This window comes from Petaurus breviceps, unplaced genomic scaffold (assembly GCF_028583685.1).
Source record: "Petaurus breviceps papuanus isolate PSGF00001 unplaced genomic scaffold, PetGlider_PUasm1.0 37, whole genome shotgun sequence".
NCBI lineage: Eukaryota > Metazoa > Chordata > Mammalia > Diprotodontia > Petauridae > Petaurus > Petaurus breviceps.
In genome coordinates this window covers 50,950,628-50,971,609 of record NW_027186296.1, presented here as the reverse complement: position 1 = coordinate 50,971,609, position 20,982 = coordinate 50,950,628, and the positions used below count along the sequence as shown (strand labels likewise).

Here is a 20,982-nt window from a genome sequence, read left to right as displayed (position 1 = left end):
TGTGGTGTTTCCTCTCAGGATTCTATATAAAGATGTGAACTCAAAATCTATAGGAGAGGGTGAACTAGTGTCTAATACACAAGGGGAGAAAAACCTTCATATAGTTTCTATATAAAATATGTATTTCTGTATAAGTTTTCTAGTAAGCAAAGCAATGTCAATGCTGTTTATATTTCTCTGTAAGGACAGATGGTACTTGAAGTTAAAAATTCAAAAAGGAAAACCTATCTTCACACCCATGATACAAACCAGATACTATGAAATGAATCTTGGTAGTCACAGTTCAAGGGGCTCTGTGACAAGTTCCTGCCCTCATGCAGCTGACAGTCTCATGAAGGATGTGACACATATATAAATAACTCTTGTTGAAAAAGAAAAGACATAAATCAATTCATCAAGCATCAAATGAAGCACCCACTGGGTGCAAATCCTTGAAGTTACAAACATAAAAGCAAAACAGTCGTTAACCTCAAGGCACTTACCTTGATTTTGCAAGGAGACAACATGTATGCAGATAAATGGAAGCAATATAATTTGTGGAGGTAGAGCCCACTAACTAGGGGGATCAGGAAAGGGTTTATGAACTGAACCTTGAAAGAAGCTTATAATTCTAAAAGGCACAGAGGACTGGAATGTTGGTTTAGGCTGAGCAGCTCCATTTTGGAGGAAGTAAGTCTCCATTTTACGACTAAGTAGTTGTTATGTAAGTTGTTTTTCTGTAGTAAGAAAGCACTTGTGTATAGTTTAGCAATGATGTATGTCCCCCAAATTTTGTAAATAATTACAAATGATGTGTATCCCCCCAATTTTTTTTTGTAAACTACTAATAAACTCTTGCAATGACATTAGCTTTGATAGATTGTTTCATTTCATTATAAGCCGAAGTATTTGATTACCAATTAGAACTTAGATATAACTTGTAAGTACCCATAGGCAGAAACTTAAAACCTTCAGGAGGTCCCAATCAGTCATCAGCCTGTTGCTGGGTTGCAATGAGGATAGATTCCTCCTCAGGGTTCCCTCACTTGGAAATGTGAACATTCTGTTGCTCAAAAATAATACTGAGGGGCAGCCAGGTAGCACAGCGAGTAAGAGCACCAGCCCCAGAGTCAGGATGACCTGGGATCGAATCCGGGCTCAGACACTTAGCACCCACCCAGAAATACCTGGCCATGTAACCTTGAGCAAATTACTTAACCCCAATTGCTTAGGGGCGGCCAGGTGGTGCAGTAAGAGCACCGGCCCCAGAGTTGGGATGACCTGGGATCGAATCTAGACTCTGATACCTTAGCACCACACCCAGAAATAACTGGCCATGTAACCTTGAGCAAGGTACTTAACCCCAATTGCTTAAAAAAACAGTACTAATTGGAGACTTGCCAGGAGGCCACTTCAGAGGAAGACACGCAGCCTCTAGCTGTGCAGAAAAGGGAACCTTGGCATGGGCGCTGGTACAAGATATTGGGTTGCTGTTTTTTTCCTAAATTGTTTGATACTTGTATTATTGAATAGTCAATAAAGTTTGATTTATGCACTGAGTATAAATCTTATTAGTAAGCAATCAGCCTGAAGAATGATCTTTTTTTTTTAAAGTTTTACTCATGTGCTGTGCCTCACAGCAGGGAGCAGTACAGATTAAAGTAATATGAGATCAGACTCTAAAGGTGTGTTGGTATTTGATTTGTGGAGGGCCTTGAATGTCAGGCTACAAAAATGGAACTTTATTTAGTAGGCATGAAGGAATGCTTGAAGTAGTTTTAGCAAAAGAATGACATGACTATAGTCCTACAGTAATGTAATGGACAGAAAGGGTGGGTTGTATTGTGGGTGGGGGGGCGGTGATCATGGAATAGAACTGGAAAGAATTATAAGAAACCTCTTAGAGTAGACCAAGTAGAGAAAAATGAGAGCTTGTATTACAGCTAAGTCAGGGAAGATAGAGAAAAGGAATTTGTGTGATGAATACTATAGCGGTATATTGGAGAGAGGGAAAAAAATACAATAAAGGACTGGGTACCTGGAGATCAGTTGCCCCTGATGGGGGGAGGGGAAGCAGAAAAGGTGACAAAAAGGAAAGGTTTAGGGCACTAATGACAAAGTTTTACCTAATTTATAAATCTACCCAAAGCTAGCCCTAAAATCCGCATTTGTTTAAAAAAAAAAAGCCCACGTGATCCATGGTATGACTGAGCCATAGCTTAGGTCCATGTACTTAACTAAGCTATATGATCCTGGACAAATCACATTCCTTGGTTTGCCTGGGTTTCTCCCACTGTAAAATGGGGAATAACATAAGCTCTTATCTGCCAGGGTTGTGTGTAAAAATTAAACAAGGTAACGTTTCTAAAGCAGTTAGCTTGGTGCCTGGTGTAGCGGAGATGCTTAACCACTGCTTGGTCCCTAGACGGAGCATGCACCCCTCCTTGGAGAAGCCCTCCAAATCTGTCTTTAATACAGGGTTTGGTCACGGTGAGCCTCCCATGTTAAAACTGGACTGCTGTTGGATTCCAAACCATTCAAAATAGTCTCTATGGGAACCCCAAGATCAAAGGTATAATCAGCACTTTTGGTGCTTAGAGCAAGGAGAATGAAAAGCATAGAGGAGAAGCAACAGGAAAAGGTGTCTTCAAATCAACTTTGTAATTAATGATGTGAAACAAATAAAAGGAACTAAGATAAATTCAACTGTGGAATGTTCAAAATTTCACTATGGAAAGAGTAATACACTCTAAATTTTCAGTGCTCTGGGGCAACCCCCCAACTAGTCCTTCAGGCTAACTTTAAGAATATATACATTTATGCATTGGGACTATTCATATGTGTGTGTAAATTATAAGTGGATATTTCTAATTTTTTGTTGTTCAATTGTTTCAGTTGTGTCAGACTCTTCATGATCCCATTTGGGGTTTTCTTGGCAAAGATACTGGAGGGGTTTGCCATTTCCTTCTCCAGTCCATTTTTACAGATGAGGAAACTGAGGCAAAGAAGGTTAAGTGACTTGCCCAAGGTCATACAGCTAGCAAGTGTCTGAGGTCAAATTTGAACTCAAGTCTTCTTGACTCCAGGCCTGCCCCATATCTAACTTTAACCACATATATAATAATTACATTTATACAGTGTTTTAAGATTTACAAAATGCTTTACAAATATTTCATTTTATCCTCACAACCCTAGGAGTTAGGTGCTATTATTAAGCACATTTTTTTCAGAAAAGAAACCTGAGGCAAACAAAGGGTTAAATGACATATATAGGGATACACAGCTAAGTAAGTGTCTCAGACCAGATTTGAATTCAGGGCCTCCTAACTCCAGGTCCAATACTCTATCCACAACACTACTCAGCAATATATATATATATATATATATATATATGATATATATGTGTGTATGTATATTACTGCTCAGAATAGTCTCTCTAGGAACACTAACTGATGGTACCCATCCACATTCTGTGTACAAGTGTGCGTGTATAAAATGAGAGAGGTGTCTGCTCTCTTATTGCCCACTGTTGGTGGTGATGGTGGTCCTTTGTTCTGGAAGAGGACCAATGACATCAAGAGCATGATGTTTTAACTTTCCAGTGAGTTGGATTTGAGTGAGGCAGAGCTGCCCAAGACCATCAGCCTCACTTTTTCCTCTGAGTCCAGTGGTCAAGGTGACTGGTGATTGCCCAGTCTTGCCCATTGTGCCCTAAAGACCAGAGATCATATCTTAAGGGAATCAATGCTTTCAGCTCTGGGGCTTCAGCTCTGGGACCTGAGCAGTCCTGACTGCTGCTGCCTCACATAGCCCATTACATTGCACCAGTCCAACCCAAGCTCACAACGGTCCCACTTCTCTAACAGCTTTTCCAATTTAGGAATCCTAAGAAATTGAATGCTACCATTGTTAAGGGAAACAGCATGTTAATCTCCTGCCCTACATCTCCTCTCACAGACCTTGGGAGCCTCAAGACCAAAACACTCCTCCCAGGGCACCCCATTCCCCTATGTATTGCTTTCCTATATTAGAAAATAAGTTCCCTGTGGGTAAAAAGGATTCATTTTGTATTTGTATTCAATAAGTAGCATAGTAGTTGGCACAAAAGTATTCACTTCATAAATCTTTTTTGTTCATTCATTGAGGAACAACCTGGGCTCAAATTCTACTTCTATCATAGCAATTGTGTCCGTGGGCAAATCACTTAAACACAGTTTCTCAAACAACTCTCTAAAGCCCTAAGTTTATGAAGAGTTGCTGATCTGCACTGAATTTCCTTTCTTGGAAATTTTCTATACTGATGTGTGTGTATGTATGTATGTATGTATGTAGGTATGTATGTATGTGTATATGTAGAATCAGGGAGGGTAATCAGGAAAAACACTCATTTTGCTTTTTGCTGTGGCACTTCTGACTAGCTACTCGGTATGACTGAAGGGGAGTTGGTGTACTGCTTTACTTTAAAAGGAGAGACATCTTCTAAAATTCCTTTCTCTCTCTTCCTTTTCCTTCAGCTCTCCCTCTCCTTCGTTGGTTTTCCTGAACAGGCAGAACGAAACTTTCTCTGAGATTTCCCTTCTTGGGGAGATAGCAGTGGCATCCTACACCCCAACAGAAGTGCTTAATATTCATAGGTGGTAGCTGGAGCAAGGGCATAATCTAGATGAACCTGAGCTGGGATATCAGCTCAGTTGTTTTTTTTTTTTTTTTTTGCTTTGTGTTTCTTTGTCTGTGTTTAGGTAACAATAGCAAAGCGAGATGGATATTTCCAGCTTTAGAGGCAATCTTGTGAGTTCAAGAAAGTGGGAGCCCCTAGATCCTTCAGTCAGTGATGACTGCATTATGAGAGGTGCTCTCTACAGATAATACAGAACATCTTGGAGGAGAAGATGTCCACCAGCAGGACAACCATAAGTATCCCTCTGGGTTCTCTCCCCTGTCCTCTCTCTTCTCTCCTTCTATACTACTTCACTTGATGATCTTATCAGCTTTAATTACCATCTGTATGCTGATAATTCTCAAATCTATCTATTTATCTGCTCCAACCTCTCTGCTGCTGTCTAATCTTGCATCTTCCAACTGCCTTTCAGACATCTCATATTGGATGTCCTGTATATGTTTTAAACTAAACATGTCTAAGATAGAACTCATTCTTTCCCCCTAAATTATCTTCACTCCACCCCTTCAACCTTCCCTATTAGTGTAGAGGGCAACACTATCCCTCTAGGCCCTCAGGCTTGCAATGTATTTGCCATCCTCTATTCCTCACTATCTGTCATATCCAGTCTCTGTGCTAAGACCTGCCAATTTTACCTTTGAAATATCTCTTGAATATGTCCCCTTCTCTCCTCTGACACTGCCACCACTCTAGTGCAGGCTCTCATCACCTCATGACTGGACTGTTGCAGTAGCTGCTGGTAGGTCTCCCTGCCTAAAGTCTCTCCCTACTTCAAATCTGTCCTCCATGCAGTCACCAAAGTCATTTTCCAAAAGTACATGTCCAACCATGTCACCCCCTTCTCAAACTTCAGTGACTCCCTATCACCTCCAAGATCAAATACACAATGCTGTTAGGCATTCAAAGCCCTTTATAACTTAGCCCCATCCTACCTTGCCATACTCCCCTACTATGCTCTCTTCGATTCAGTGACACTGGTCTCCTGGTAGTGAAAAAGATCCTCCATTTCTTGGCTCCAGATATTTTCTCTGCCTGTCAGCTATGCCTAGAATGCTTTCCCTCCTCAATCCCACCTACTACTGACTCCCCTTGCTTCTCTTAAAGTCTTAAAACCTTATCTTTTATAGGAAGCTTTTCTCAGCCTCTAGCCTCTTCCTTCTGTTAATTATTTCCTATTTATCCCGTATTAAAATTTGCTTTGTTTTTATTTGTTTGTATGTTGTCTCCCCTTATTGAATTGTAAGCTCCTTGAGAACAGGGGCTGCCTTTTGTCTCTTTTTGAACCCCCAGTGCTTAGCACAGTGCCTGACACATAATAGGAACTTAATTTTACTAACTGATTGAAATACCTTTACACAAGTTACACAGCTGTTTCATGTTTAAATTGTTGTCAATGTAGGCTTTTAAATCTTTTGTATTTTAAACATTTTTTCCTATGGAAGAAATAAACAGTTGTCCTATACCTAATCTATGTCATACAACGTATATCTATCTTTTTGCTACTTTATGAGCCATAAGCTAAGCATTCAGTGATTTTCCCTTGGCCTCTGGGGTGGGAGTGGTAGGGTATAAAGAACCAGGGAATTCAAGAAAAATAACTTAACCTTTCTCTTGAATGCATATATTGGGCCAGAACTAATGGAGGGGCTCCTGGAAATGGGGAAGGAGAATACTCCAGCCTCGTGGGGCCCAACGACATGTTCCATTATTACATAAATAATATGTCCATATGTGTATATAATATGTGTACACACTCATGCGTGTGTAATATGAGGTTAGAGTAAGGAGGAATCTGTTTTGAATAGTGATATACAAAAGTGTTATTTGTATGTGAAGGAAGCATAACCCTCATGTCTGAGTCTGAACCAGACCAGGGAGTTTCCACAGAGAGAGAGGGTTTTATACTCCTTCATTTTAGGGATCATAGACATGTCATTTTGTACCACAGGTACAATAAATCAATCAAAAGTAATTTTTGGAATGCCTGTTATATACCCAGGTTGAAGCTCTGTATGTATGAGGGTACAGTGTGTGTGTGTGTGTGTGTGTGTGTGTGTGTGTGTGTTAACTCAGCTGTAAACCTGGGCATATGGCAGATCCTTTTTGTTTAACTGAGGTCAAGAAATATGCCTTGTCTGTGTTCTGAAATTTGACTGCATAACATCTATTAGAAGATTATATTATGTGTATTGTAAAAAAAAAAAAAAAACAACCCACAACAACAAAAGACCTGAATCTTTAGTTTTAAGGAGAGAGAAAAAAATCACCCCTCTGAACCAATCGCTTTGCCCTCTCCTGATAACTGTTCATTTCTGTATGATGTCCAATCACCAATGCAAACACAAACTGAATCAAACACTGAAATAAAGGGGAAAGATGGTCTTGAGCTCCATTTGTTCCCAGGGGGAAATTTCAGTTGTACATCCTTAGGCAAGGTCTGGAAACCTCATCAAAGATCTCTGCAAATTCAAAATTTCTGCATTTCCTTCCCTATGAGTTCTGAAGTTTCTTACAGAATTTGAGAAATAAAGAACATATTTTCCCTTCTTTTCTCGATGTGTTTTTTGTACTTAAGGCTTTACTTATTCTTCAACCTCATTTTCATTTCTTTCCTTAACTTTCCCCTGCCTGTAAAGTTTTAACACCATAACTAAACATCAAGATTCTTTTTATCTCTAATTGTCTCGGCAAAATTTGAGAATTTAATCAGCCTAATATCAATGAAATTAAGTAGGGATTACATATCTTTTACATGCAGGACTTTTATTTTAAAAAAATGAGGGGAAGGCTGAGTTCAGGATTAGAACACAGAAATTCTTACAACTAAATCATTTCCTACTATAAAGGTTGTCCTATTATAAGTCCTTCAGCATTGGCCCTGAAGTCTCAGGACCAGAGATAGATCACCTATCTCTGATTCTTACTCCTTGTTTGACCTTGAATAAGTCACTTCCCTTAACTCCCTGACCTTCAGTTTCTTCGTCAGTAAAATGATGCACTAGATGGGCCCCAGAAGTTCATTTTAGACATTGCCCTTTTGCAACCTGGAGTGGTAAAATCTGCTGGTTATCAAGGTATGCTCCTTTATGACTGAATGATTGACTATATTTGCAAATGAAAAGGTCAGAGACAGTGAACTCACCCCCTTGGATATATAATTACCTCTGTACCCATTCTTTAAGTCTGTGAATATTTATTATTAGACAAATGACCATTTTCTGGTTTATAGCCATTATCAATTTTTATAGTTAGCTGAGGAGGGGAATGCACTGAAAGAGTAAATATAAATTATGGTGATTGTTCTGACTGAGGAAACTAAGCCTTGTATCAGGAAGAATTATTGAAAGAAAACCTAGACAGAGCATTAGCTGGCTTAGATGATCCTGCTGTTTGTTCCAGAGAGGATGGCACTGGGGTTATGGGGAGATGGAAGGCTTTAGAACCAATTCTTGAGGGACTAGAAATGGGAAGGTTTCTGCTGACTTAGGATGAAGGTGCCTGGTTTTTCTAAAAGAACTAGAAAAGGAGAGGTAGAGCCAAGATGGCATAGTAAAAGGAATCAATGCAGCTGAGCTCCCATCTACAACTCCTCCAAAGAGAGCTATAAAATGCACCAGACCCAATCCTAATGGAGAAATACAGAAAAAGACATAGTGAGTTCTTTGTCTGGCCCAGGTTGCCATAGGGAGACAGACAGAGAGGTCTGCAGATATAGACTGGGTCACTCCTAGACCCACACTGGGGCATGGCAATGGGGATAGGTGCCAACAAATGATTTTACCATTTTCTACCTAATCCTGGGGCACAGATTCAGAATGGAGTGAGAAGGAGAACTGCTCATAGCTTGGCTGTGGGGTTGACTTTCCCTGAAGGGTATGTGAAGAAACCAGGAAATTCAGAAGCCAGCAATAGCAGTGGTGACTCAGATCCCAAGCTTAGAGTGGGTTCTCACTTCTGCCATCTAGCACCGTGAGCAGAGGAATAATCCAGGCAGGCAACCCAGTCCAAAGGGGACTTGAACCAACAGAGCTTTCTAACTGACTAACCGAAGTCGAGTTAATCAGCAGTCCACTCTTACACAGACCCTAATCCCAGTTAAAAACTTGCAGAGCTCAGGACATCAGGAACGCAATCAGAATTTGCCCTGGATCAGACTCTATTGGAAGCATTGAGAGCTTGTAAGTCCCCAGCCTGTCCCTAACCTGAAGAAATGAGACAGAGCCCAGTCCAAAATCAGAAAATGGACTGGAAAAATAGGCAAGCAAAAAAAAAAAAACATACCATAAAGAAAGGACGATATTCAAGACACCAGTGTGGAAGAAGGGGGTGTTCTCTAAAGATCAGCAAACAACACCTCAGAGAAAAACACAGCTCAAGCGCAAATACAGCTAGAACTCCCTAAAGATAAAGGAAGGATTGTATTTTTGTTTTTTGTCTTTTTGGAGGGCAATTGGGGTTCAATGATTTGCCCAAGGTCACACAGCTAGTAAGTGTGTCAAGTGTCTGAGGCCAGATTTGAACTCAGTCCTCCTGACTCCAGGGCGGGTGCTCTATTCACCGTGCCACCTAGCCACCCCTGAATTTATAAGTGGAATGAGAGCATTTGACGAAAGGAAGTTATGTAAGGGGAGAAGAAAAGTCCTCTATACCTTCATGTTGCATAGTAAGAGACACAAGAGAAAAGGTAAAGAGGGAGTCCTCAAGAGCTGAAGGTGTGACCTTTAAAAGCTGAATGCTAATAGCGTGGGGCCATCTTGTCTCTCTGTAGACCATAAGTGATGAAGTGGATTCTTAGCTAGTCAATCATTAAGAGTTCCTTATGTTCCATTAATTGTTTTCATTCAATAAGGATTTGTAGATATGTTTCAGGCATTATGCTATGCTCTGGAGATGCAAAGAAAAAGCAAAAACAATTCCTGCCCAAGAAAAACTTACATTCCAGGCAATGTGTCGTGTCAATAGCTAGATATAGAAAAGATGGAAAATAATGTTAAAACAGTAGGCACACCCCCCTGGGGAGCCTTTGAAAGACCTTCTATAGAAGGCATTTCAAGCTAGTTCTGAAAGAAGCCCAAGGAGGCACAGGTTAGGAGGAAGAACATTCCTGGTTGGGGGGATAGCCAGCACAAAAGCAGGGAGGAAGGAGATGGAGTGTTGTGTTTGAGAAATGACAAGTGAGCCAAAAGGGCTAGATTATGAACTACATGGAGGGCAGTAATAGTCAGAAGGACTGGGAAGATATAGGGATCCACTTAATAAAGGGGTGACATGGCTAGAGGCATACTTAAGGAAGACCATTTTGACAGCTGTTTCTAGATTCTAGAGCTCCTGGACAGAGAGGTGCCATGAGCAGAGGTGCACTTCAGGAAGATAATTGTGACATCTATTTTTAGGATGGATTTCAATGGGAGAGACTTGAGACAGGGAGACCAGTTAGAAAGCTGTTGCAGTAACTGAGAGAAGTAATGAGGTCCTGAGCTAGAGTGGTGTTTGTGTGAGTGGAGAGAAAGGGACATATATAAGATAATAATCGAGAAAGTGGCAGGATTTGGCAGTTGATAAGATATGTGAAATGAGTAAGAGTTGGGAGCTAAAGATGACACTTGAGGTTTCAAACCTGGGTGAGGGAGAGGATGTTGGTACCCTAGATAATATTAGGTAATTTTGGAGGAGGGGGAGGTCTTAGGAAAAAGATAAGGGATTCTATTTTGGAAATAATGAGTTAGAGATGTATGTAAGGCATCCAGTTTGAAATGTCCAGAAGCAGATTGAATAGGGTTTGGAAGAGAGAGGAGAGAAAATGAAGGCACTAAGTATAGGCAGCTCTTTCAAGGAGTTTGAAAAGAGATTTAAGATGATAGTGGGAATGATAGGATTAATTTTTTTTCTTTTGTGTGTGTGTGTGTGTGTGTGTGTGTGAACATGGGTATGTTTTTAAGGCAACAGGGAAGAAACACTAGACAAGGAGAGACTGAAGATTAAAGAAAGACTAGGGATGATAGTGGGAACAGTCTTTCAAGAGAAAATTGGAGGGAATGAGAACAAAGGTTCATGTAGAAGGATTGATCTCAGTGAGGAGAAGGGCTACTTCATCAGAGAAATGAAGGAGTTAGTAAGAGATGCTGTCTGAGAAATGGGATAGGATGGGAAGACAGAGCATTAGCCTCAATTTTTTCAGTGAAGAATGAGGTGAGGTCTCCAGCCAATACTGAGTAGAAAGCTTGATAAGAGTAGAAAAGGAATATTCTCAGTGGTAAGTGGATTAGGGAATTGATTACAGAGGAACAGAAAGATTTATTTGCTGTAGTAATCTTTCTATAAGGTGTAGAGATTTGGTCTAAATCCAGTTTCTTCCATACTACTTGATGATTTTCCCAGCAGTTTTTCTCATTATCTCTATATGCAGTTAAGGTCTTTGTTTTTTATTGAATACTAGGGTATTAGATATATTTGCTTCTGTATACTGTTACTAATCAAATGAATATGCAATCTAGATATAAAAGATCACATCATAAGCAAATTACAGAAATATGGGAAAAATTCTCTCTCAGATCTCTTTATGAGAGAAAAATTCATGACCAAATAAGGGTTAGATAGGATCTCAGAAGATAAAATGAAGGGCAGCTAGGTGGTGCAGTGGATAGAGCACCAGCTTTGGAATCAGCAGGATCTGAGTTCAAATTCAGCCTCAGACACCTACTAGCTGTGGGACCCTGCAGTTCACTTAACTCCAATTGACTTCCACTCCACACCCCCCCCCAAAAAAGAAAAGATAAAGTAGGTTAATTTTGATTGCAAAAATTGAAAGATTCTTGAAAAATACATCTAATGAAGTTTAGATTAAATGGGAGACAGTTAACTGATGGAAAATATTTACAGCAAGTTTCTCTTATGAAGGTCTCATTTCCAAGTTATATAAGGAACTGATTCAAATCTATAAAAATAAGAACTGGATAAATGGTCCAAAGATATATACGGCAGTTTTCAAAGGAAGAAACCTATATCCATATTTTTAAAAATCTAAATCACTTGGGGTGGCTAAGTGGCGCAGTGAAAAGAGCACCTGTCCTGGAGTCAGGAGGACTTAAATTCAAATCTGGCCTCAGACACTTAACACAAAAACTAGCCATGTGACCTTGGGCAAGTCACTTAACCCCAATTGCCCTCCAAAAAGCAAAAAAAAAAAAAAAAGATCAAAATCACTACTAATTAGAGAACAAATTAAAGCAATTCTGAGATTTTACCTCACACTCATCATATTAGCAGATGATAAATGTTGATGGAGCTGTGGGAAAAGAGGCACATTGATGTATAGCTGGAAGAACTGCGAATGGGAACCACCATTCTAGAAAGTACAATGGAATTATGTAAAAACACTACTAAACCATGCACTCCCTTTGACCCAACTTTGTCACTGCTAGACCTATACCCAAAGGAGATCAGAGGAAGAGGAAAAGATCCAATGTATACAAAAACATTTATAGCAGCTCTTTTTGTGATCAGAAAAGAAATGGTAATTGAGGGGATGATCATCAATTGAGGAATAGCTGAATAAATTGTGCTAAAAGCATGTAGTAGAATACTGTTGTGCTATAAGAAATGAGGAAATAGATTATTTTGAAAAGACTTCTATGTTATTTTTCTATAAATACATATGAACTGAAACAGAGTAAACAGAACCAGAAAAATAATCTATACTATAAAAATCAGTATTGTAACAATGAATGCTTGTGAAGACTTTTATAAACTGAAGAACAAAAAGACTAGAAAGTTGTGAGACAAAATTCTGAAAGTTGTAAGAAATTTTATCAGGACATTGACCATTCATGAATCTGGAGGACTGATGATGCAACATACTACCTATTCCCTGACAGAGAGGTAAGAGATTTAGATGGCAAAATGAAACATATATATATATATTTTTATAAAGCTAATGAGCAAATTTGTTTTGCATATTTGTTACAGAGGATTTGCATTTATTTTCTTCTCACCCCTCCCCCCATGAGAGGGGTGGGAGGTAGAGAAAATAAATTTTTGCTAGTTAAAAAAAAGCACTTTAAAAATAGAGAAGTTGGAGGGGGGTACTACAGATGTGGAATGAAACTATACAAAATTATTTTTAAATCCTTTTTATACAAATAAAATCAGATTTAAATAACTGGAGAGATATTAATAGTTCATGGGTAGGCAGGGCCAATATAATAAAAATGACAATTTTACCCAAACTAATTTATATATTCAATGCCATCCTGATTACCAATAAATTGTTTTACTGAATTAGAAAAAATAACATAATTCATTTGGAAAAACAAAAAGTCAAGAATATCAAAGGACACGATGAAAAAAAGTATAAAGGAAGGAGGGTTAGCAGTACCAGATATTAAACTGTATTATAAGGTAGTAATTATCAAAACTATCTGGTACTAAGAAATGGAAAGGTAGGTCAATGAAATAGAGCTGAGTGCACTTTTAGATGAGGTCTCTGTATTGTTAGATTGAATTAATTGTTTTACTTTGTAATGAGATATTTCACAGAGCAGGGGTGATCTGTAAGTATCTGTAAGGTAAAAACATCAATAAAACTTTTTTTAAAATCAAGGGAAAAATATCTTGCTGAAGTGAGGGCTCAGTTGAGAGTTGATAACAAAAATTTGTGGGGGACCCTGTCAGTGTAGTTTAGTGATTGTCTCCAGCTTGTCTTTTATTATCATCATGTTGACCAATATGTTTCTTGAATTTGATCAAGTAACAGTGGTCCACTTTGTGTGATACTATTAACATATCTAGGAAAACTCCAATTTGATTAAGGGTTCCTGAGATCTAGCTCCCTTATTCCATCATTACTTTTTGTAGGGATGTCTCTAATAGTTGTTTAAACTACTATTTTGGGATTTATTTTCTCCACTGAGACTTTGGTATTAAAGTAGAGAAAATCTAATTTTTGAATTCCAAACTAAAACTTAGAAAAAATGTCCCCCTTTTATCTCAATCTTTTTTTCTAGCTAAAGCAAAGCAAGAAAAGATTATTTTTTTTTTAACGCAGGTGAAGTTCTGGAATTTGGGTAGTGCCAGGGGAAAAAGCCCTGGAATTCAAGTAGTATAAACTCCTCCTCACCATTCACATACCAAAATGCAAGGCAAGCAGTTGACTGATGGTACAAATAAATTGATTTACTTATAAATGGTGGAGGAAGAAAACTTTCAGACTAGCTAGAAATAGATTTAATGATGATTTTTCAGTTCTTAGATCCAGTTAAACATTTTACTCTTTTGAATTCTTCATTTTCAAGTCACGATCAAACACATGTGGGCTCTAACAGTACGTGCTTACACTAGAAGTGAAGGGATTCATTGCATTTTAATCCCAGTTACGGTAAATTAAGCAAATAGGGCAATTTAAGGGAGAAAGATATTTCCTTGTGGATCATTGCACAGGTCTACTCAATTGCCAGTAAGACACAGAATGTACTTTTTTTGTATAGTCCTAATTCAATATAGAGTACATCATGTACTGCCTGGGATAAAATCCAAATCATAAATGCTATAGGGAAATATCTAATAACTTGGAATGGTCTCTTCAAGTGGCTAATAACCTCCATTTTGCTACAGGAATGTTAAATCTGTTAGACCATTAGCTCAAGTGCCCTAGGATGTGTTACATAACCCTATTGACTTTCAGACTCCTCCAAGCCCATCTAAACACAGTGTCTTAAAGAACTATGCTCTTAAAGTTTCCCATGTTTTTGATGCTGGCAGGAAAGTTTGATAGTTATGGATTCTGGTCATCGATGTAAAGCTGTTGGCCATCAGCCCACCCATGTTTTCAGTCATAACAGCTGAGCTGATCTGTGATTTCTGAATCTCATGCCAATTTCAGTGCTGGGTTTGCCTATGTGTTTGTGTTGGGGTGTAAGATGCTGGAAAGAAACCATTCACCCCACGTGTCAGATTCCAGATCTCATACTGTTACAGCAGGGCTTGAGAGAAATATTCATAGAGCAAGGCAGAGGATTAGAATAAAGAGGTGCTAATAGCATGCAGTTGAGAAGGCAAAGGAAACTGCATGGAACTTAATGGAAAAAGAGGGTCAAAGAAAATAAAAGGTAAAATTGAGAAATAAAGAAAAATATGAAGGAAAAGAACAAAATCATTTTTAAAGGTCAAAGAGTAATAATAATACAGACTCATTTACTTTGCCAGTTTCAACACTGTTGTACTTTCCCTTCTTTAGTAGTTTTTTAATGATATAGAATTCTTTGGATTTTCATTCAACTTTTTCTCTTGGGTTTTTGGTTGCCACATTACATGTTCTGGGTCCTGGTTTTCTACTTCCACCTCAACTAACCTTTTCTCTTCATTCTCCATTTCTAAAAAATTGCTTCTGAATGAATGACACCAAGTTCATGGTTTACCTGTAGATAAAAATTTCTTGCTCATTTTTCTAGTCTCTCATTTTCTACTTTCAATCTCTTCCCTTTCATTGGATCACATAATTTAAAGTTTTAAGGATAAAATAGATCAATTTGTCAAACCACCTTATTTTACAGATGAGAAAATTCAGGCTTAGAGAAACAATTTGTCCATGGTCACATAGGTCATAAGTGGCAGAGCAAGGATTCAGATTTGGTTTTTGACTTCATATCCAACCTAAGATTATATTGCTCCCCACTTTTAAGAAACGTTTCATGGAAATAAAATAATTTCATGCCATTTTCCACATTTGAAATGATTTCAAAGCATAACTTCTTTTCTGATTTGTAGTCTTATAAATGCAATTATAGACCACGATTTGTTTACCAGTACTAGAATGTACTCTAATATAAATGCTTTGGCTTCAATTTCATGTGCCCACTTTTTTAATGACTAGAACTGAAAAAAAAAAACTTCTAATACTTCTTTGACCTCAAATTCCCAGGTTTTCTTTCATTGTTCATCAATTTCATTTTCTTCTTCACCTGTCATCAAAATTCTACCTTTCCCTCAAGGCCTAATTTAAATCCCTTGTTATACTACTTTGTAGACATGAGCATGTTTTACTTTACAAAGCACACAGAATGAAGGTAAACTAGTACATGGTTCATGAGGAATAGTACAAGTACTGTGTTCTTGTTTGCATATTTATAATAATAAAATGAAACTACTGACTGAAGGTTCTTTGAGTTGTTCCTTTAATGTTTAGCAGTCATACATCTGCACATTTTCATTTCATACCCCTTTGATTAACATACATTTGTTAAACAGCTGGCTATGGTTTAGGGTAAAGTTTGTGGCCATGCAACAGAGAGAAGTTAGAAGGCACATATGGATAGAATCTATGACCTCATTGTTAGCATCTTGCTCTAATTGGTATAAGTATGTAATATTATATTATTGTGTTGTAGCTTTTTATTACACACTTCCTTGCCTTATTAAACAGCATACTGAATATACTTCAGTAGATCTGTGATTATTTAACGGATCACAAATATTCTCTCCATTGGAGATGATTGAAAACCATCTTCATCATTGTGTTCAATTATTGTCTATATCCTCCCATGAATCTTCCACAAAGAATCCACTTAATATTCTAGATGCCAAGTCTTTTTTTATTTTAAAATTTGTTTATTTTTAGTTTTCAACACTAATTTCGACAAGATTTTGAGTTACAGATTTTCTCCCTGTCTTTCCCCTATCCCCCACCCCAAAATAGCGAGCCTACTGAATACCCCTTCGCCAATCTGCTCTCTCTTATGTCTGCCCCAATCCCCCCTTTAAATTCCTAGTTGGGCAAGATGGATTTCTATACACCAGTGCCTGTATATCTTATTTCCCAGTTGGATGTAAAAAAAGAATTTTAAAAAAAATTTGTTTTTAAAACTTTGATTTCTAATTCTTTCCCTTCTTCCCTCCTCACTCACCCCCACTGGGAAGATAAGCAATTCAATATAGGTTTTACATGTGTAGTTACACAAAACATTTCCATAGTAGATATGTTGCAAAAGACTAACTATATATTTCCTCCATCCTATCCTGCCCCCCACTTATTCTATTTTCTAGTTTGACCCTGTCCCTTTTCAAAAGTGTGTGCTTCTAACTGCCCTCCACCCAATCTGCCCTCCCTTCTATCATCCCCACCCTTATCCCTGTCCCTGCTATTTTCCTGTAGGGCAAGATACCCAACTGAGTGTGTATGTTATTCATTCCTTGAGCCAAATTCAATGAGAGTATGGTTGACCCATTCCCTTTCACCTTCCCCTTCTTCTCCTCCATTATAACAGTTTTCCCTTGCCTCTTTTATATGATATAATTTACCCTATTCTATCTCTCCCTATCTCCTTCTCTCATTATATTCCTCTCTTACCTCTTAATTTTATTTTTTACATATCATCCCTTTCTGGGGCGGCTAGGTGGCACAGTGAGTAGAGCGCCAGCCCCACAGTCAGGAGGACCCGAGTTCGGTTCCAGCCTTGGCCACTTAACACACACACACACACACACAAACACTAGCTGTGTGACCCTGGGCAAGTTACTTAACCCCGACTGCCCTCCAAAAAGGCAAAAAAAAATAGATATCATCCCTTCCCATTCAACTGATCCTGCCCTCTGTTTATGTATACATGTACACATATATACAAAAACTCACATATGTATTTATATACACATATACCCTTCTACATAAACACATATATGTTATGTATACATATATATACACATATATGATCCCTTTAACAATCCTCATACTGAGAAAAGTCTCATGAATTACAATGATGATTTTTCCATGTAAGAATGTAAATAGTTCAACTTTAATAAGTTCCTTATTATTTCTTTTTCCTGTTTACCTTCTCATGCTTCGCTTGCATCTTCTATTTGAAAGTTAAATTTTCTGTTCAGCTCTGGTTTTTTCATCAAGAATGCTTGAAAGTCCTCTGTTTCATTGAATGACCATATTTTCCCCTGAAACATTATACTCAGTTTTGCTGGATAGGTGATTCTTGGTTTTAATCCTAGATCCTTTGACCTCCAGAATATCATATTCTAAGCCCTTTTATCCCTTAATATAGAAGCTGCTAGATCTTGTTTAATCCTGATTGTGTTTCTTCCTGGCTGCCTGTAATATTTTCTCCTTGACCTGGGAACTCTGGAATTTGACTATAATATTCCTAGGAGTTTTTTTGGGGGGATCTTTTTCAAGAGGCAATTGGTGAGTTCTTTCAATTTCTACTTTGCCTTCTGGAATACCAGGGCAATTTTCCTTGAGATTTTCTTGAAGGATCATTTCTAGGTTCTTTTTTTATCATGGCTTTTAAGTAGCCCAATAATTTAAATTATCTCTCCTGGGATCTATTTTCAAATGAGATATTTCACATTGCCTTCTAATTTTTCATTTATTTCGATCTGTTTTATAGTATCTTGATTTCTCCTAAAGTCATTAGCTTCCATTTGCTCCAATCTAATTTTGAAGGAATTATTCTCTTCAGTGAGAGTGAAATTCCTTTTCCATCTGGGCAATTCAACTTTTTAAGGCATTCTTCTCCTCACTGGCTTTTTTTGGACCTCTTTTGCCATTTGAGTTAGTCTATTTTTTAAGGTGTTATTTTCTTCAGTATTTTTTTGGGTCTCCTTTAGCAGGCTGACTTGCTTTTCTTGATTTTCTTGCATCTCTCATTTCTCTTCCCAATTTTTCCTCCGCTTTTCTTACTTGATTTTCAAAATCCTTCTCGAGCCCCTGTTCATGGCCTATAACCAGTTCATATTTTTCTTGCAGGCTTTTGATGCAGGTGTTTTGACTTCGATGTCTTCTTCTGGTTCCATGTTTTGATCCTTTTTGTCCCCAAAAAAGGATTCTATGGTCTGATTGTGCTTCCTCTGCTTACTCATCTTGCCAGCCAATTGCTTGACTTTTGAGCACTTTGCCATGGTAGAACTCTGTTTCCAGAATGGAGAGAGCTTTGTCCAAATTGCTGGGGTTTTCGCGAATGTTGTCAGAGGTCTGGGCAGGGCGCCCTCTCTACAGCCACCACCAGTTCTGGCATGCTGGCATTTCTCACCCCAGGTCCACTGCCTAAGACCATGATCCAGATCCAAGCAAGTCAAAGCAAGTATGATTACCCTCTGAATGGTTGCTTGATCCTCCTACCATCTGCAGGCCAGGAGCTCTGGAGGCAGCCAGAGCTGCAGCAGCTCTTTCACCCTGGGGGCAGGGGCTGGACCAAGTTCTTCTATCTCCCTGTTCCAACAGAGTTCCCCAATGACCTTTTACTTTCTCTTTGGCTTTTATGGGTTGAGAAGTCTGGAAACTGCCATAGTTGACAATGATTCACTCTCTTGAAGTCTGCTCTGGCTGCTGCTGGTCGGGGCCACACCAGCCTGGGTGTAGGTCATGCAGGACTGTGCATGGCTCCCAACTAGGTGTGATAGACCCTTTCTGTTGGCCTGCCAGGATGCCTTCCACAGGAGATTTGTTTCTCTCTGTCACTTTGTAGGTTCTGTAGCACTAAAACTTGTTTAGAGTCATATTTTACAGGTATTGGAGGTGCTTGTAGGGGGAACTCATGGAATTTCCTGCTTCTACTCCTCCATCTTGGCTCTGCCCTGATGCCAAGTCTTTTAAAATTTCATTTGTACCCACATAGTAAATTATAGTGTAGCATAAATGAATATAGTATTGTCTTTGAGTAGCAAAGACTTGAATTTAAGTCCTGCCTCTGACACACTCTCCTTGTGTGACTCTTCATAAATCACTCTATCTCTCAATGACCCATACAAGTTTCTAAGACAATAAATTGCAGATGTGTTGATGATCTGTATCACTGAAATGATTTCCACACTGGGAGTTCCCTATGCTGATGAATACAGACAGTTGTATTAAAGTAATCAACTAGCACAGGACCTGGGCTGCATCTGTTATCCTTTTTTCTTTCCACATGACTGGCTCGCCTACTTATCTGACCCCATCTTTTCATATGTGATTTTTTTGTAATGACAAGAGGCAGTGTAGTATATTAGATAAAGGGATGGCCTTAGAATAAGGAAGACACATTTAAGTCCTTCATTTAACATACTAGCCATGTAACCATGGGTCAGTACCCCACCCAACTAAGTTCTATAAGCTATTTGGGAAGGGAGTTTTAGGTACCTTGAATTTCTGAAACCTATGAAATCATAGCTCTGGACCTCCCCAAAACAACCCCTAAAACACTCACAAAACTATTATACTACATTTGGCATAACCAAATATGATCTTACTTTGTTTTGATAACTCAAGTTCATCATTATTATAAACCAGTGCACTTACTATACTATAAATGCATTTGTTTGGGGACATTAAAACTAATCTGTTATGACCGCACATATGCTAGAGCTTCCTTTCTTGAATAAATCGTGGACATCAGCTTCTTTTGCTGCTATTTGCATCTATAATAACTCTTGAAGGGTGCCATACTCTTAACTTGTTGGTTCCCCTGGGGTACAGTGGGTCCGCATTCTTAAAATGCTAATTTACAAGCTCTCAGTGGTATATTCGCTTTTAAAATGGAATGTACTATGGAATATTATTGTTCTATAAGAAATTATAGGCAGGATGATTTCAGAAAAACCTGGAAATATTTACATAAACTGATGCAAAGTGAAGTGAACAGAACCAGAAGAATGTCATACATAGTAACAGTAATATTGTATGATGAAGAACTATAAATGACTTTAGCTACTCTCAGCAATAGTAATTCCAAGACAATCCCAAAGGATTAATAAAGGAGCATACTATTCGCCTCCAGAGGAAGTTTGAATACAGACTGAAGCCTATTATTTTTCACTTTATTTCTTCCATTCTTTTTCTTTTGAGTCTTCTTGTACAAAATGACTAATACGGAAGTGTTTTACATGGCTGCACATACATAACCTATATCTGATTGCTTACCACCTCAGGGAGGAAGGAGGGAAAGGAGGAAAAGAGGGATAGAATTTGGAACTCAAAAGTTAAAAAAAACAAATGCTAAAAATTGTTTTAACATTTAATTTGGGAAAAAATAAAATATGTTAAGTTTTTTTTAAAAGACTTAGTGTCTAGTGGACACAACTCCAAGTGGACTTTTGCTGATATGGTTTTGTAAGAAAAACAGTAACAAATCTTCCCCACAAAAACCTGAGACACATTTCATACTACACATAGTTTGAGTGGGAAAAAAACAGGCAAACACATAATACATAGTAGGAGAGAGGTACATACACAGGTAACATGTAGCCCATATAATTCACTACAGGACCCTGATATTCCTTTCCTTCCTGTGATATCTTCATGCTGCTTTCTAAGGGTACAATATCTCAATTGGGCTCCCTGGTCCTGTTCT

The 20,982-nt window shown here is 38.3% G+C and overlaps 1 protein-coding gene across 2 annotated transcripts in view; it reads right to left on the bottom strand.

Annotated features, from left to right (window-relative positions):
* ADAMTS17 (ADAM metallopeptidase with thrombospondin type 1 motif 17) overlaps positions 1 to 20,982 on the bottom strand; it is a 523,726-nt gene that overhangs the window by 94,001 nt on the left and 408,743 nt on the right. The window lies entirely within an intron of this gene.